The following is a 17,439-nucleotide window of genomic DNA, read 5'->3' as shown; positions in this document are numbered from 1 at the left end:
GCTGCGGAATTTAAGAACATGGTTTAAGAAAACCTCAACGGAGCTGTTTCGAGCCGCAGCGAGCAAAGTCATGATTGCCAATATGATTTCCAACATCCGAAACGGATAGGAACCAGAAGAAGAAGAAGAAGAAAATTGACACAACCCTTTTGAATATTGGTTGATTGGTTGAAAACTGATTGGAATGAATGCATAATGCCATCTAAACTGTCTGTTACCAAGTGGTTCCTGCACTTTGTCATTATTAAATTTACTTTAAAAAAATTTCTTTCACAACTTGCATTTGAATGAGGTAAAGTTAACACATACAATGCAAACTTACTCAAATTAGCAAATAGAGGATTATTTTTGAAGTTTCCGCCATTCGTCATCGATCTTTTGCATTGTTTTTAGGTCTTGAGGATTACAAATTCGGCTCAATTTTTACATTAGTGGTAAAAATCTTTGGCAACTGTTAATTAAACCGACTTTTATTTAGAATGTGTATCTTGCCCATGACTGGACTCTTTTTTTACTTACCTACCAACTGTAATCAAGAAACGCCTGCGTCTTTCGTAAAAATTCTGTTTCAATTCATCGTCTAAATCATTAATATTTTGCGTCTCCTGATTTGCTAGATACATGTTGTTAATGTTGACAAAATTTGACGTTAAAATTATCGTACTGTTTAATAAAACGAGTGGTTGTAATTTATATAAATCTATTTATTTTTAGCTTACAGTACTTATCAGTTACATTAATTCTAGAATTATCTGGAGTAATCCACCTCTATTCTCGCTTGTATGAACGCCGCTTCTCCGTACCTCGGTCAGTACATTTGGAATATTCGGTGATATGTCATCATTGCTATGAGATGCAACGGTTATATGTGGTACGTCGAAATTAGCTTGTTCGTTACAGTATAAAACGATAATTATCGTACACCTGGCAACGCAGAACGTTATTTTAAACAATATTAAATTCGATCTGAAATATTCGGGCTTCAATCTGGAGACTATGAGTAAATATAATTTTGATCTCTCGTGATGACCAGTTCATCCAGTAATATATTCATTCTTTCACTTTTCACCATCGAGTTAGAATCTATGGAGAAGCTATGAGCATATTAACGTGTGTATTACAAACGACGTAGGTAGGCGTGGCTAACGATGATACCATTATGGCGGTGGGATCATGGCCGGACTCAATAATATTAAAACTACTATAAAAATATGACTAGTTATTCAGAAGATTTAATCATAATCTAAAAAAGTGCAATACATTTTTAATAAACTATGATTTATTTATCCCGCGGTAAACACTAAAAACATGATATATGATATATTATCTCTTCTTCTACGGCACTACAGCCCAAAATGAGCCTTGGCCTCCTTTATTTTTTGCCTCCACCCTTGTCTGTCTGTGGCTGCTCTTCTCCATACACGGACTCCTAAAAGTGCTTGTGCGTCGCTGCTTACTGTGTCTTCCCAGCGCTTTCTTGGCTTTCCAACTGGTCTCTTTCCCTGCATTCTGGCGTTCAGTGCTCGTTTTGGTAGCCTATCCTCTCCCATTCGTATCACATGTCCGGCCCATTGCAATCTTTGTATTCTAATGAATCAGACTTCATTAGAATGATATATTATACATAAAGATAAATTAATACAGTCAAATACTATTAATTTATTCTCTGAAGTACGGGTCATTACTTTGTTTACATATTTGTATACTAACCTGTAGAACGTTATTCCTGAAGATTTTTTATTAACATTGCTTCTGCTACTACAACTACGTTGAGAACAAGAAACCATTATTATGCACTATCACAATATACAGTATTATTATTACAGTTTCTATAAAAGTATTATAAAACTAAAAATATTCGAAAAGCAACAAACGTAAACAAACATATACGATCTGTCAAAAGTGTCAAAACAATCTTAACGATATGGCCGAAGTGAGGTCGTTTTTAGTCACGTGGTGCCCTCTCTATAGATTCTAACTCGATGCTTTTCACATACATCATTGAGACCTGAGTTCAAAATTCAGCAATGACAAAAACTTTTAATTTACAATTTAGTAAATAAATTTTAAGACGAAAATTAAATCACTTTATTCTCTATTTTGAACAAACAAGAATCAAGGACTTTGAAAAAAAATGAACATTAGCTCAAACGAGTATATAATAGAGAATAGATAAGGCAGAATAGAAAGTCGCTGGAATCGTTGTATTGAGCTGAAAGGAGACTATGTCGAGTAAAATAAAATAATTTTCTGGAGAAACATGTTTTTTATTTCAAAGGAGGTTACTTATCAGACCACCTAGTAATATGCAACACGGCGAACATAAAATAAATCTATCCTCAGTAATAAATCATCAGTTTAATGATTTTGATATAACTTTTGACATAGCTTACGTCAAACTTTTTTCATACTGAAGCATGAGACAAATATTTGCGAGCAGAAAATCGGGTAAGCAACCCAGCAACATATTTTAATAGGCCTTTTCATCATCATTTTTTTTGGTGCGCATGCGTCAGTATCAGCCTTTTTTCATAATTTTTTTCGTAAACAATCATGTTAAAGTACCTGTGAACACATAATTGAGATAAAACGATGCTAAAGAAAGTATAGTTTGTGGAAAAAAAAATAAATACGAAAATAAAGAAGAAAGTGCCTCAATTAATTTTTTTAATCGATTATCGATATGATATTTGTACGAAAAGGAACAACGAAGTGGTGTCGTTATGGAGTATGTAAGAGTGATAAACGCGATAAACCATTAAAAGAAAATACATACTATTTTATAAATTTTCCAAAGCCTTGTCTGCAATATTGTAAAAAAATATTAAATCATCAACCACAGTACATATTAAAACATGCTCAGAATGTGCGAAATGTAATTTATATTCATTTTTCATTTTTAGCCTTAAAATATTAAATGATCTATTGTTATACATTACAATAATGTTTTTAATTAATATATGTCGCTAAGTAATGAAAATCGATAGACATCGAGAATTATAAAAATATGTGAAGCAACATTAACGATGTTATCTAATCATTGATTTAACTTTCGAGGTAATACTGCGTTCCTAGCCATTGTTGATTAAAACAGTACGAAACTATTATTTCAACATGGCGGCTGCGCTGGCGCTCTTACACTAAATACAATGTTCTTTTCATATTTTTTAGAATTTGTTGGTTACAATGTTAGAGTGTAGTTGTAGTAACATATACTAGTAAATGTGAATATTATATTTTTGAAAATGGTACTGCAAATACGCAATAATGAAGCTATCGATGGCGTAAAACTGATTTTGTATCCAAATGTTTATATTTTAGATTATCTATGCCTAATATCTAAAATTTTTTTAGTAGATATACAGCAAAATTTGAACAATAATGTGGATATTTAATGAAGCTCATCTATTCTTGTGACTGTTAATTTAACCTTAGCGCTTCCTAAATTACCGAAAATGCTATTCTTGTCTGTTTAAGAGCAAACTACTCTTAATATTTGTTCTTATGTCTGCATTTTGTATCTTACAGAATATCTGAATGTTTTATTCGTCTCTAGTCATTGTTACCCAACCCTGCCGATTCTATGAATTTGTAGCAAACACCGCGTTTAATTCAACCAACGCTCTCTTAAAGTCTATAATTCTTTTTTTTTCTTCATCACTTATTGATAATTTTATAAATTTTTATAATATATTAGAAAAAATTATTTCATATTTCATAAAAATTCATCCAAGAAAACTCAAAGTGAAAAATTTTCATAAAATTTATCGAACGATACACGACAGTCTTTCAATGTCATCGCAGCATTAAGTGAATTATTTCAATATATGTCTAACTATTTATGGGTGGTGAATGATTTACAAAGGGAGAAATATTTAACTCCGCGATTCTAATATACAATTCCCTCACTTCAGTTTTGACCCTTCGAAAGGAGTGTAGGGCTCGTCTAGTTGCAGACTTTCATTGTTAACCAATCTAATGAGAACAATTAACTCTTCTTAGATTACATTTCGCAAAAAGGGCAGATAGTTTATCTTTCTGCTATTTATTGAGATGCCCTTTTTCCATCCTTCAAACGTTCTCCTCATAATGTTTTCCGTATATATTAAATAGTTGTAGACAGTACCTATACATATAGCTTGACACCTTGTTCTTGGTGGAATTTATCTAAAAGTGTGTCAAGCACTTTTACTAACCCACTGGTATGTTTGTAGAACTGGGTTATAAGTGAATTCAGGGTTTGCGGCCTACTTCTTTTAGTATCCCTTCGATAATCTATGAAGCAGATGTATAACGGAATATTGAATTCCCTTGATTAGTCGATCATTTATCTAATGATCAAAACGTGTTCTCGTATACCCTTATGACACTCTGAAAATCAAACAATTTACCACAGAAGTATGCCCAATAATGCTTGATCTATACCTGTCTTCTTCACCCGAGAAAATTCTTCTGAAACTAATTCTCTTACATAAAAATATCGTGTCTTGATATGCCGTCGATTATTTTCTGGATTACGGGCCAATCTTACAGCCTGAAATGTGTCGAAATTGAATTAATCAACCAAAGTTGGTTCTTTGGCAGCTTCGCTAGCAGGAACAATTTCTGCTTCGGCCGTTACAATTGCAACTGTTTATTGTTTCTGGCTTAACTGAGATAGGGCACCTCCACTAGAGACAAATTCGGTTGTTGATATTTCTGTTGAGGATCTCCTCCCTGATCGGCACCACTGAAACTCCATACAATATTTTAGTTTAAGATCCCGCGTCAGATAAAGTAATTTATTAACAGAATTATCTAGCCTGATAATTCTGTTATAGATATAGATAATTCTTGGTGATTTATGAGCTAACTATCTCGGTCTTCCTTACATTATTTATTCTCATTTTGATTTTTTTTTCATTAGAACCGTATTGGAATGTTCTGGTATTCTGTTGGAATAGCAATCGGAATTGTTACCTAAGACAGTTAATTTTCTCTTAATGTATTTTTCTTAATTAAATGCCGTCTTGAAGTTTATAATACTTTTCTTTCTTATTGTGTTTAATAAAAATTTTAAGATTTATTTTAAAAGTTTACATCGTACAAACAGAGCAAACCTTTAAAAACACATAGAAGAGTATAAAAAATCATTCGAACACAAAAAGACAGACTTCACTTGATAATTTCGCGTTGCCATTGAAATATGTTTTGAAATTTAGAAAACAATAATTGTATAATATCCAAATTGTTAATATTACAAAAACGGCCTAAAATTTCACTGTCTTACTGTAAATATTAGAATAGGGTGGCTGCTTACCTCTTATAGATCGACAAACTAGTAGACTGATTAGTGTTAAAAGTATTTTTCGCGACACCAAATGCTTACAGAGTAAGACTTTCAATGGAAACAAACCAAAAATATGTGTAATTTTATGTGCTTTCAGTTTTATTGATGTTATATATTATATAGTAAGTTTTATGTGAAGTTATTTTATTACAAACATGGCAGGTATTTTCATTTTGTTTTTATTAAGAGTTGAGGTATTCGATGGGTGTCCCAAAATTCACGCAAACAGTAATCTTAATAAAAACGGATGAACGGAATACAAAAAAAAATCGATTTTTTTTAAGTTTGTGGGGTTTTATCTGCCTGTCTGTTGGATAAGTTCAGTCAAAACTTTAACAGATATAGAAAACCTGATGACGGATTCGCATTCAGCTGTAATGGTTACAGTAAACGTCAATAATAATGAGGTTGTAACCAGTTGTAGAAATGACGTATCTGTAAGAGTAGGTTCACATCATGACAAGCGCTTAACGCGCACTAAATTTTTGTATACTGTTCAGATGGTGCGCGCTTGTCAAGCCTTGAATGTGCGTTGCCGCGGCCGCCTGGTTCAGTTTGAGTTCTACATTTATCGAAGATGGTCGTAGAAACAGTTTTAACGGCGATTTTATACCGACAACAAAAACGACGAAAATTTCTTCTTTTCTCTTCATTACCATCTCCTCCGCAGACTATGAGGATGAGTTCATCCCTTTCTTTCTCGCTTTCATTTCTAATCTTTTTATTATTTCTTTTAATTCTTGCTTACTTCTGGCTATCAGTACAATGTCGTCAGCGAATGCTAAGCATTGGTGTTTTCTTTGATATATAAGTCCTGACCTGTTGATTCCAGCTTCTCTGATGGTAACTTCGAGGACGATGCTGAACAACAGCGATGACAGTGGGTCTCCTTGTCGCACCCCCTCACTAACCTCAAACTTATCTGTTTCTTCGCCATTTATTTTAACCCTATTCTCTGTTTTTCGGAGTGTCATTTTTACCATTCTTATCAGTTTTTCACTAATTCCCATTTCACGTAGTGCTTTGTATATTTCTTTGCGCTTTATCCTATCGAACGCTTGTTTACAGTCGATGAATAGGGCCATTGTATCTTTCCCATATTCGTAGCTTTCTGCTTGTATTTCGCGCAGTAGGAAAATTTGATCCACTGTGCTGCGCCCTCTTCTGAATCCACATTGATATTCCCCTATGTCATTATCTATATTTTGAGATAGCTTGTCTTTTATATATACTGCAAGTATTTTATATGCAACATTTAGTAGGGCTATTCCCCTGTAATTGTGGCATAAACTTTTGTCGCCTTTTTTGTGAAAAGGGCACAGTGTCGCTTCGGTCCATTCCTTCGGTAATTTTTCTTGTTCCCATATGTCTTTTAGCAACTTTTCCAAATGCTTAATTAGTACTGGTCCTCCATATTTAAACATTTCAGCTGTTACTTCATCTCTTCCTGGGCTCTTATTATTCATAGTTTCTCTATTATTTCTTTTTCGTTAGGTGGTCTTTCCTCTATTCGTTCTTGATCGACATTTTCATACACTTCTTCTTCCTCTTCATATTCTGTTGTGGGAATTTCATTTAAAAGTTCTTCAAAGTATTCTTTCCATCTGCTCAATATTTCTTCGTCACTTACTAAATTTCTTCTATTTTTGTTTTTGTAGTGTACAGGTTTTCCTTGGTACCCCTTTTTCTCATTTTTCAACCCTTGATTTTTGCGCACTAAATTTTTGTATACTGTTCAGATGGTGCACGCTTGTCAAGCCTTGAATGTGCGTTGCCGCGGCCGCCTGGTTCAGTTTGAGTTCTACATTTATCGAAGATGGTCGTAGAAACAGTTTTAACGGCGATTTTATACCGACAACAAAAACGACGAAAATTTCTTCTTTTCTCTTCATTACCATCTCCTCCGCAGACTATGAGGATGAGTTCCTATCTGAATAAACGCTACTTGCTATGTCCCATACCGTAAGACGTTTTTCAACGTCATCTATAAATAATTCTGGACGAATTGAGCGAACCCTAAATACGTCTGTCCGCTTTAAAAGCGCGCGGTCAACTGAACGGTAACCAGTAACAAAAAAACCAATGATCTCAAGTCGCGCTGTCAACAGTCGAACGCAAGCGCAGCCTTCAACGCGCGTTAGGATGTGTACGACCGGAATAAAACATAGGTAGTTGCAGAAGCGCGTTATCATAACGCGCGTTAAGCGCTTTTCATGCGAACCTGTCCTAAGTGGTAGTTACTGCTAAATGTTGCTCTCGCAACTGTTTCATTGTCACGATTTATTTAACTGATGCCGACAAAATGGTTTGTTTAAAAAATCTGCGCGATGAGCTTCACCAATGGCGTTTGAGGTATGTGAGAGGAAATTATGAAACCGGAAGATTTTTACTTCTATTTCGAAGAAAACTAAAAAACACATATTACTTAAACTGTGGTAGAGCAATTGAGATAACGAGCTCATCATCGTGAAACATGAAGAAAATACTTACCTTCGTGACAACACGTCGTGGAGAATTTCCGCAAATTTAATTTTGTATCATCTTGACAAGTGTTAGACTCGGAGCATTAATAAATTCACCAAATGATTCGATGTATTGTACAGAATACTTACTAGAAAAACAGCTTTTCCGACCATATTTCATACCAAAAGATGTGAACTTTAGCTATCGGATCATTAATATTCCCTAAATATTTTTCAACGATGAAAACGCGCCGTTGTGTCCTGTAAAATGCCATTTATAATAAATATGAGCTGTCAGCTGTCATTCAGTTTTCATTATGTACAATATACCATACAAAAAGGCAACAAATTCAAATATTGTGGTAATTTTGGGACATCTTTTATTTTATGTTGTTATATATATACACATATATATATATATATATATATATATATATATATATATATATATATATATATATATATATATATATAGTATGGTATGGTATATATATACAGTATGGTGGAAATGAAAGGAATAAATTCGTTATTTCGTAAACCGGAGACTTTAAGGAAAAATCCTGAAACCCGTCGATTTTTATTTTTAAATAAGCTATTCGTAAGAATACATTTTTATTTTTGACATCATCTATGTGAGCGTGGTGACGTCATTGCTAAAATTTTTGAATAGAAAGGGGGGTATTGTAATACATCATTTGAAAGGTCTTTTAAATACCTATTCAGCTATATCAATATGTCTAAGTAATTAAAGTTTGTAATTGTTTAAAAAAATAATTAAATTTTTATTATTACAATAAATATTTATTAAGTATTATTCAATAAATACAACGAAACCTAAATTAAGTGCTCAAATTGTTTACCTTCAGCTAAAATACAATGAGAAAGGCGTGCCGCGAACTCTTCTCTAACATTCTCTAAAACTTCCGGAGTTATTTGAACAACCTCATTACGTATTCTTTCTTTCAGTTCATTAATATTTTGTGGTCTATTTTGATACACCTTACTTTTTAAATATCCCCATAAAAAGAAATCAAGAGGAGTCAAATCAGGTGACCTAGGCGGCCATTCTATTGTTCCTCTTCGATCTATCCACCGATTTGGAAAGACGTTGTTTAAGTAGTTGCGTACCAAGACAGCATAGTGTGGAGGCGCACCATCTTGCTGTAGCCATAAATCATTTCTGTTTGGAAACAACCGGTTCAATTCTGGAAGCAAGAAATTTTGAAGAAATTCTAAATATCGAGGACCTGTTAAGTTTTCTTCGAAAAAGTATGGTCCAATACACCTATTAACTATTACTGCCACACAAACATTAATTTTCTCTGGGTATTGAGTACGGTACTCTTGCATCCAGTGTGGATTTTCCGTAGCCCAGTACCGATAAGTTTGACGATTGACATGACCGTTTAGTAGAAATGTAGCTTCATCAGAGAAAATAATCTTTTTTAAAAACATCGGATCTCTGTTATTTCGTTCCATTATAATGTCACAAAATTCAATTCGTCTATCAGAATCATCTTCCATATGTTCTTGTACTAAACTTACTTTGTAGGGATGCCACTTTTCCTTCTTTAGCTGTTTAAGAACTGTTGAATGGTCCATGTCATTATCTAATGCTACTTGCCGTGAACTGTTATGAGGATTATCTTGAAAAGCTAACAGAACGTCTACTTGTTGGTTTTCAGATATTGGTTTTCTACTACCTTTAGGGAGGTCTTTAACATGACCCGTTTCTTTAAATTTTTTCTCAATTTTGCTTACAGTGGATTGTGAAATTGGTTCTCGACGGGGGTATTTATTATTAAATAACGCACATACTTCTTTCTGCGTACGTGTTTTATCTCCGTAACCAATCATTATGAGAATTTCAATTCTTTGCGTTTCAGTTAGCTTCATGTTCAAAGATACTGAAATGAAATTTATTTATGTCTTTATTTAATTTACAATGTCTTTATTAAAAGGTTCTTATTTTAATTTATTAAAAAGCATAATAATTTATATCAATTTATTTAAAGAATAATACATAATTTATATAGCCGAGCGTAACAATTAAAATCGCGGGCGCGGTCTTCAGATATTAACTGTCTCTTCAATGAAAAATCCATTATTATATATGAAAACACAACTGGCCTAGAATTCAGGAGAATCCCTCTGATTTATACTAGAAGGTCAATCCGAGTCATCGTTTCGACCTTTTCTTTCAGGTAAATTTTCTGCCAGCCGCTAGAATTAACTCGTACAATCTACAACATATTAGTGAATAAAAAACATGTTTACAGGTTTTTTAATATGACTCATATTTTTACGTAACAATACAAAGACTTTTTGAATACGTTTACTACAATAATACTATTAATCACTTGACAGAAAGATAATTAAGTTTGAATGTCCAACTATCAATGTTCATATTGATAAGGTAACTAGTTTTTTTAAAATGGTAAAAAGTAGATAAAAAAGACATTTCATTACCAGTGATGGCCTTTATAAAATTTATTTTTGGGTGTCAATAATACATCATATCAATACTTAATAAATATTTATTGTAATAATAAATATTTAATAATTTTTTTTAAACAATTACAAACATCAAATACTCAGACATATCGATATGGCTGAATAGGTATTTAAAAGAACTTTCAAATTATGTATTACAATACCCCCCTTTCTATTTAAAATTTTTAGTAATGACGTCATCACGCTCACATAGATGACGTCAAAATAAAAATGTATTCTTACGAATAGCTTATTTAAAAATAAAAATCGACGGGTTTCAGGATTTTTCCTTAAAGTCTCCGGTTTACGAAATAACGAATTTATTCCTTTCATTTCCACCATACTGTATATATACACATACAACTCCATGTTGTAAGTGCATATTTCAAATAACAAATTAAGAACTTACATACTTACATAGCAGCCTAATAACCTGAATATCTCAATTTCTTTGTATATGTAAGACATAAATATAATTTTACTGCTTTGATCACTAGCTGTTACGAAACGAATCTGTTACTAGTACAATAAATCATTAGATGTATATTAATTATGATAATACGTTACCAAATACTTGTTGTAGAATGTTAAAATGTACATTTGGTAAGAGAATGAAATTATTTATTTTAATACGTTTTGCCTCAAAAGATACACAAATGTTTAAATGTATATTTTACTTGTAATACATTCAACGACGTATCCAGATATTTCGACTGTACTTGAAGTTACGATATATTAACCCTTTCGCTTCTGAATGCTAAATAATTTGTAGTGCCGCCAGTACGCAAGAAATTGCGAATAAATCTGTCTTGAGCAGAACAGGCTAAATTTTCAAAAGGTAAATTATAAAATTATAAATTTGTAACAGTGTGGTACAATCTAAAATATATCACCACACACAATGACACGTAATGCTGACTGTAACAATATTGTGCCTCTTTTCTATTTTTCTCAAGGCTGCAAACAACATATCTCTTGGAAGGTATATACTTAAAGGTCGCAGGTGTAATATCATCGGGAAAATGGCGAGCAGATAATCTCACGGGATTATCTTTTTTCTGTCTCCCCGAAAATAACATTTATTTCTAAATTAACTATATTTAACTTATTCCTAAAACTGATCTCCAAATCCCCTGCCTTAAACGCTATTATTATGGAAGTTTTCCAAAAACTTCAGACTTCCAAACTTGCAAAAGTTCCAGTTGGAAATTTGCTAACGGAATTGTTTGTTAGGTTGCCTGTATATATAAAACGTGTGCATTCAGAACACACGTTTGTGCATTTTGTTGTTTTCTGTACTGTTTCCACAGAACTTAGTAGCATATCAGTTTCATTCACTGTCTTCATGTTCTTATTATAGTCAATTACACATTCTGGCTTATAAATTGCTTGTCCAGATTTTCTATAACTCTTTCCTGTAAAATTCATGGATACTTCCTGATTAGTGGTAAGCATAAATTCTTCTTTTGTCGCACCACTCTAGGCACGTTTTTTGAAATTTTAAGACATTTCGGACTTATCAGTTTTTCAGTGAAGAGAGGCATACCTTTATGTTTTTTAACAGTTCCATATGCGTTTGTTTTATTGAAATGAAAAAATGAAATGAAGGATGGACTAGAATACCAATTATCTATATATAAAGTGTGCCCTTTTCTTAAATAGGGTTGCATTAGGGATTAAACAATGAAACTCTCTGAAACACTCAATTTCATATTTATGTTTATATCTGTATTGGTATCCGTATATATTATAAAATCCAAAATATAGTGGTCTCACAGTCGCAAATTATAAACAATTTTCTGTCAATCATTTCAAAAAATCTGGCAAGTTTTATAGAGCGTATTATTCCTGTAAAATGTCTCATTGCCTGAGAAATGCAGCTCACTTAGAATAACTAAAAATATAATTTGTACGAATATTATCTTCCGATCATTTTTGAGATAGCGCAAAAAATTTACATGAACATAGAAACAAACTTATTCTCTAGCGTCGACTCGTGCATTGTGGGTACAAAAAAATTTTGGAATATATCAGGTTTGCGCAGCGAAAGGGTTAATAAAGTATTTTTATTTTTTACTTGTTAAAAAATCCATTTTTGTGTAGTAAACATACATAAATTATACAAATTATTAACTATTTAAAAAAATATATCTAATATCATATTGTAACGGTTTTTCTAGAAGCTGCTTCTAGAAAAAGTTGTTGCGTGGATAAAAAGTAGTTCTGTAACACACTAAGCTTTATTAACTCCTTTCTTATACAAAAATTAACAAAGTATTGTTTGCAATTTATCGTCATAGAAAATCACTTTTTAAAACGTCACTGTTATAACTAATCCAGAATAACTCCAAACTTCAGGGGACCTTACCTCATATGCTTTTATGTGTTTTCTAAAATTTATCCTTCAATATTTTTAGATGTTTTTTTTAATCTATTATGTTACTTTACCAATATCGCCATTCAATATATTCGTTAGAATATATATTTGATAATACATGACTTCGAAACCGAGCTAGAAAAACCAACGAAAGATGAAGTTGAGGAAATTATAAACAGTAGTCTCAAAGGTAAAGCACCAGGTATAGACGGTATAAACATGGAACTTATAAAATATGGTGGACATGAACTCAGAGAAAAAATATACCAATTAATAAAAGTCATATGGGACGAAGAAAAGATGCCAGAAGAATGGTACAAAGGACAAATTATCACAGTCCATAAAAAAGGAGACCAACAAATGTGTAATAATTATAGAGGACTGACATTATTAAACACAGTGTATAAAATCATGTCAACCTTAATACAACGAAGACTGGCCGAAGCGACTACAAATATCATGGGACAGTATCAATGCGGATTTATTAGGGGTAAGTCAACAACAGATGCCATACATACGGTAAAGCAAATTATGGAGAAAGCTTATGGATATAAAATAGAAATTGAATTGCTTTTTATAGATTTCCAAAAAGCATTTGATTCAATAAACAGAGCGAAATTACTTACAGCTATGAGAAAAATGAGAATACACAACAACTTAAGACGATTAATAAAAATGACAATGAGCAAAACTGTAGTAACTGTAAAAACACAAGAAGGAGACACAGAAGAATTTGTTATAAATAAAGGTGTACGTCAAGGAGATTCATTATCTGCAACTCTGTTTAATATTGCCCTGGCATATATAGTCAGAAAAATCAACAAAGGTACACTTAGAACGATAGAGGGACAAATAATAGCATATGCCGACGATATTGTGTTAATAACAAAGAACAGAAAAACAATGGAAAGTATGTTAAAACAATTGGTAGCAGGAGGGAAAGTAATGGGCTTAGTAATAAATCAAGAAAAAACAAAAATAATGAGATTTGACAAAAAATATGAAAAAAGTCTAGACTGGGAGAATATATATTTGAAGAAGTAGAAAAGTTTAAGTATTTGGGAATATTAATAACAAACAATGGAGAAAGGGAAAGAGAAATTAAAGAAAGGATAATTACAGCAAATAAGACATACCATGCAAATAAAAAACTTCTAACAAATAAATTACTGACCAAGAAATCGAAAATGAAGATATATAAAACAATAATTCTACCGACTATGATGTATGCTGCCGAAACCCTTAGCATGACAAAAAACAAGAGGAAGACCTTAGAATACTAGAAAGGAAAATACTAAGAGCAATATTAGGACCAATAAAAATTAATGAAAACCAATATAGACAAAGATCGACTAATCATGAACTACTAAACGAAATTAAAGAGGATATAGTTTGTAAAATAAAACAGCAAAGGGTAAAATGGCTAGGACATATATGGAGATCAGGACCATCTACGACAATATTTTCAATATTGGAATGGACACCAGCTGGTAAAAGAAGACGTGGGAGACCAACGTCTCAAATGGCTACAAGAAGTAACAAATGATCTCAACAGGGCGGGCGTACGGCAATGGAGAGAAAAAACCAGAGATAGGAAACAGTGGAGAAAAATAACAGGAAAAATTAAATAAAGAAAATGAGGACTGATCTACCTCGTAACATAGATCTAGAGAGCTTAAGCGGCGTAACCCCGTGTGGGGTGTTTAGCCACAATATATAATATATATACATGAATAAAAAAAATAAAGTAGATATTTCGACTACATCTAACTAAGTTGGCAACAACGTTTTTTCCCAGAAAATGATTATATTATGACCCAAGTTGAGTCAGGAATTACATTTTCTTGCTAAATAGTATTCTTCAGTTTCTTTCAGTCATCTTGGACCTTGCTAGGACTATTTCGGTTTTTGCTACTACGTTTTAGAGTCGTGTAACCTTTTCTGTAAATTCGAGAGCTTTGTGCGCTTGACAGTATGTACAGTATGAAAGTATAACCGAAATATTTAGGGATACGTATTTATAATAAACAAAACTATTTTGTGTATCTCTAAGGTAAAGAGACAGTTGTAAATTATCTGTAGGTTTTATATATATAGAAAAAATAATTAAATTATATTTTAAGTAACGTACATTTTTAAACTGAATGTTATAAAATAGCTATTCTTTTTTTTTGTTAGTCAAATAGCGACCAATGAACAAGAGCCAAAGAACAGCTAAAGAAAATTCACCTTATCGATGAAAAATTCTAAAAGCCATTTTTTTATTGAGTTATACAAATGCCAAAGATATTATAATAAATAAATAATATTTAGAGAGTGTTAAATATATATTTATAGTTTGTAAAAAGAATCGAAAGAAACACATGAAGTAATTTTCGCCAAAGATATTTTTAAGTAATGACTTTTTTGTAAAATATTTTATTTTATAAAATATTTTCATTGCATATTATATGCTGCTTTACATCAAGTAGTAAATAAAACCAAATTAATTTTTAATAAATGATATTTTACAAATGTTTTGACTATATTTATTGTCTATCCCGCCTTAAATCTTCCCTTGTTTGTCGTTGATCTAAAACCTGATTAAAATAACAAAGACAAGAAAATAAAAACAAAAATAAAGCGGCCAGCGTTTCGGACACACCAATGCATATTATTATCTAAGATCACGCTGTGTAAAATGTACACAAACCACGACACACGTACAAAAGTGTGAGTTCTATGTTAACTTCCTGTCAAGGGTAATACGAAGGTATTACCTCGTCAACTGCGACGTCTACGCATGTCTGATTGATTACGAGAAAGCGTTTGAAAACGCCATGATGATGCAAATACTAAAAGAAACAGGAATTAACAACCAAGATCTGAAAATAATTAAAAGTCTCTACTGGAATCAGACAGCAAATCTCAGAGTTGAAGGTGAACACACTGACTATGTGAAAATCATGCGTGGAGTGACGCAAGGCTGTATTTTGTCTCCTCTAATCTTCAATCTGTACTCTGAAAGAATATTTATCGACGCTTTGCACAAAACTGAAAAAGGTATTCTACTAAATGGTTACCGGCTTAACAATATCAGATATGCAGATGACACCATAGTATTTGCGGACAACTTAAAAGACCTACAAGTTCTTATGAACAAAATCACGTATTACAGTCAAGAATATGGACTCAATATAAACGTTAAGAAGACAAAGCTTATGATAATTAGCAAGAAAAGATTAACAGAAGGTCAACTCTACGTCAACCAATCCACTGTAGAAAGAGTGACCCACTACAACTATCGGCACCATAATAAATGAAGAATGGACCAACGACCAGGAGATTAGAGCACGCATCGGAAAGCTAGATTCACCTTCAATCGGATGGTCTTCTTCAAGAGTCACAACCTCTCTTGATACAAAAGTAAGAATGCTGCGATGCTACGTCTTCTCTGTCTTTTTTTATGGTGTTTAATCGTGGACCTTGAACGAAGATATGTGCAGAAAACTGGAAGCATTTGAGATGTGGCTATATCGGAGAATGCTTAAGATCCCGTGGACTGACCGAGTCACAAATGAGGAGATTCTCAGAAGAATGAATAAGAACCGAGAGGTAATGACCACCATCAAATCTCGAAAGTTCTTCATCAGTTCTTCGGACATATTATGCGAAATGAATCAAGATATACTCTACTTCAAGCCATCCTGCAAGGAAAAATATTTGGAAAATGATGTCCAGGAAGAAGACGAACATCTTGGTTAAAGAACCTCAGAATCTGGTTCAATATAACATCTGTGCAGCTTTTCCGCGCTGCTGCAGATAAGATAAAGATTGCCATGATGATCGCCAACATTCGTAACGGATAGGCACATCAAGAAGAAGAAGATTACCTCGTCAGAAAAGTTTAGACTGTAGTTTAGAATCATTAAGGGTATTAAGGCCGTGATTCTTCTTTTTTCTGGTGAAGAGAACTATATAGATAGTGAGTGTTTCTTACACCTTGTTTCTATTAATCGGAGAGCAACTTTTAATCTCTCACATAGTGTGTTCTCAAACTTATCGCTTTGCAGGACACCAATATCATCTGCATAGGCTATTGTGTTGAGCCCGTTACTGCTGAGTTCGTCAACCAGGGTAAACTATGTTCTAGAGGAGTGGTGATAGCACCCCTCTTTGTGGACACCTCCTAACCATGCCTCTAACAGAAACCTCTTGTACATTTATACTTATTGCTCTATTAGAGAGCATACTGAATATACATTCGCTCACGGCCAGAGGAACATTCCTGACATTGAGCTGTTGGGTGATGGTTGGGAATGGTGGAGAATTCTAGGAAGAATATACCTAGGGTGGATTCTTTATTATCCAGCGATCTTTCAATTCTTCACACTACTTGATGCAGTGCAGAATCGGTAGATCTTCCCGAAGTATATGCATGCTGATTTGGGTGAAGTGGGTTATGAACCAGAACTTCATCCCTTATGTACCTCTCGCATAGCCTTTCCATCGTTTTCAAGAAAAACGATGTTAGGCTAATTGGTCGGAAAGCCTTTGCTAAGGTGTAGTCCATCCTACCTGGTTTTGATATAAAGAACACACATACCTCTCTCCACTTTCTAGGAATATATCTCAGATCCAAGGAGGCTCCGCATATTCCCACAAGGTGCGGCAGAAGAATATCCAGTTCCCACCGTAGTATGGCTAGATACATGCCGTCAGGCCCTGGTGACTTGAAAGGGGTGAATCACAATATGACCCATCTTACCTTTTCCTCATTAATCATTGTATTTGCGACA

General features: G+C 33.2%; 1 protein-coding gene across 1 annotated transcript in view; it reads left to right on the top strand.

The window, feature by feature from the left end:
- Positions 1 to 15,176, top strand: part of LOC140432339 (uncharacterized) — a 34,624-nt gene extending 19,448 nt beyond the window's left edge. The window contains exon 6 of the transcript XR_011949798.1: positions 14,840 to 15,176. The gene's annotated coding sequence lies outside the window, so the exon portion shown is untranslated. The remainder of the gene's footprint in view (positions 1 to 14,839) is intronic.
- Positions 15,177 to 17,439: the final 2,263 nt, after the last annotated feature.

This window comes from Diabrotica undecimpunctata, chromosome 1 (genome assembly GCF_040954645.1).
Source record: "Diabrotica undecimpunctata isolate CICGRU chromosome 1, icDiaUnde3, whole genome shotgun sequence".
In the NCBI taxonomy this organism is placed as follows: Eukaryota; Metazoa; Arthropoda; class Insecta; order Coleoptera; family Chrysomelidae; genus Diabrotica; species Diabrotica undecimpunctata.
Note: the sequence above shows the minus strand (reverse complement) of the source record. Positions and strands in the feature narration are given on the sequence as shown.